Here is a 2500-nt window from a genome sequence, read left to right as displayed (position 1 = left end):
AATTTTAGAATTTAATTATAAAATTTTATTATTATTAAGTCATTATTAAAATTGTAAAATTTTTATAATGAATATGGATTTTACTATTTATTCCAAGCTATAGAACATTTTACTTTGGTAGAAATTGTGGCTAAAAATATATTACATTTTATTAATATAATACACACACATAAATGAACATATTTAAGAAAATATGTTATGTTTATATATTATATGAATATAAATATATGTAAATACATGTAAATATATTTTCAAAACATCAACATGCATGTGTGTGTATTTATATATACATAATGCACACAGTACACACACATATAGTACGTAAACAAACTTTTATTTTGAATATTATTAATCACGATTAATCATTATGCAGCTCTAATTTACAACATTATAAAATGGAATGTTTTTCTTAATGTTGCCTCTTAAACATGGAAACGATGGCCGAATGTTCTTAGAACATTATTTTGTTTGCTGGGATTGTGTCAAATGACACAAATAAAAAAAACGAGGTACGACTGTCTGACTGTACAACATGTTTACTGTAAACACATCTGCTGTTTGTCTGTTTATGACTCAACAGGATGAGACCAGCTATGACATAACAGTGTCGTTTTTATTTAACGCTAATTATAATAGCCACAGACTAAGACAAACCCCTTAAAGCATTATTTACTTTCATTATGAATCATATTTATCTGTGTGTCACAGTCTGGAGACTCTAGAGATTGCTCCAGAAAAACTCCCTTCAGAGAATAAACAGAGGACAGATGAAGAATGTGTGGATGGAGTAGACAGCTTTATTCATTCTGTTTATTATTCACTGTGTGTGTGTGTGTGTGTGTGTGTGTGTGTGTGTGTGAGAGAGAGAGTGTGTGTGTGTGAGAGAGAGTGTGTGTGTGTGTGAGAGAGAGAGTGTGTGTGTGTGAGAGAGAGAGTGTGTGTGTGTGAGAGAGAGAGTGTGTGTGTGTGAGAGAGAGAGTGTGTGTGTGTGAGAGAGAGAGTGTGTGTGTGTGACACATAAATGAACATATTTAAGAAAATATGTTATGTTTATATATTATATGAATATAAATATATGTAAATACATGTAAATATATTTTCAAAACATCAACATGCATGTGTGTGTATTTATATATACATAATGCACACAGTACACACACATATAGTACGTAAACAAACTTTTATTTTGAATATTATTAATCACGATTAATCATTATGCAGCTCTAATTTACAACATTATAAAATGGAATGTTTTTCTTAATGTTGCCTCTTAAACATGGAAACGATGGCCGAATGTTCTTAGAACATTATTTTGTTTGCTGGGATTGTGTCAAATGACACAAATAAAAAAAACGAGGTACGACTGTCTGACTGTACAACATGTTTACTGTAAACACATCTGCTGTTTGTCTGTTTATGACTCAACAGGATGAGACCAGCTATGACATAACAGTGTCGTTTTTATTTAACGCTAATTATAATAGCCACAGACTAAGACAAACCCCTTAAAGCATTATTTACTTTCATTATGAATCATATTTATCTGTGTGTCACAGTCTGGAGACTCTAGAGATTGCTCCAGAAAAACTCCCTTCAGAGAATAAACAGAGGACAGATGAAGAATGTGTGGATGGAGTAGACAGCTTTATTCATTCTGTTTATTATTCACTGTGTGTGTGTGTGTGTGAGAGAGAGAGTGTGTGTGTGTGTGTGAGAGAGTGAGAGTGTGTGTGTGTGAGAGAGTGAGAGTGTGTGTGTGTGTGTGTGTGTGAGAGAGAGAGTGGAGAGTGTAACGCAATTTCAATTCTCTGTGTGTATGTGCTGTACATGTGGAAGAATTGACAATAAAGCAGACTTGTATTGAAAATCTGAAATAGCAGAAAGTCTCCTGTGAGGGGTAGGTTTAGGGGTAGGGTTGGTGTAGGGCAATAGAATATACGGTCAGTACAGTATAAAAACCATTACGCCTATGGAGAGTCCCCACTTTTCACAAAATAAAACTCTCTGTGAGTGTGTGTGTGATGTACATACACATACTCTGTGCTCAGCTGGCTGAATACACACTATGATGATGAATCAGTGAAATTACTGCTTTTTGACCATCACATCTGTGGAAGCAAGTTTCTTACACGTGATGTTAGCGTGATATCTAGCGGACAAAAGCAGAACTGCAGTCACAGCGCTTAAATCAGTCCGTTATTGCATGTCTGAGCCACTAGAGGGCGCAGCTGAGGCGACATTGTTCCTGGAGACACACACACATCTAACCATCTATCTCTGTTATATAATAACGCGCGCGCGCGTGTGTGTGTGTGTGTGTGTGAGTGTGTATGTATATATAAGCCATATATATATATATATATATATATATATATATATGGCTTAAATGCTAATTACATTCTTTATAACTATATACGATATTCTACATATAACAATATTCTATATAATCTTATGCAATCTAAATGCACACACACACTCTCTCTCTCTCTCACACACACAC

General features: G+C 34.3%; 1 protein-coding gene across 1 annotated transcript in view; it reads left to right on the top strand.

Moving 5' to 3' along the window:
* Positions 1–2500, top strand: part of LOC107564759 (ATP-dependent 6-phosphofructokinase, liver type-like) — a 16079-nt gene that overhangs the window by 492 nt on the left and 13087 nt on the right. The window lies entirely within an intron of this gene.

This window comes from Sinocyclocheilus grahami, unplaced genomic scaffold (assembly GCF_001515645.1).
Source record: "Sinocyclocheilus grahami isolate Dianchi unplaced genomic scaffold, SAMN03320097.WGS_v1.1 scaffold959.1, whole genome shotgun sequence".
NCBI classification, from domain to species: Eukaryota; Metazoa; Chordata; class Actinopteri; order Cypriniformes; family Cyprinidae; genus Sinocyclocheilus; species Sinocyclocheilus grahami.
Note: the sequence above shows the minus strand (reverse complement) of the source record. Positions and strands in the feature narration are given on the sequence as shown.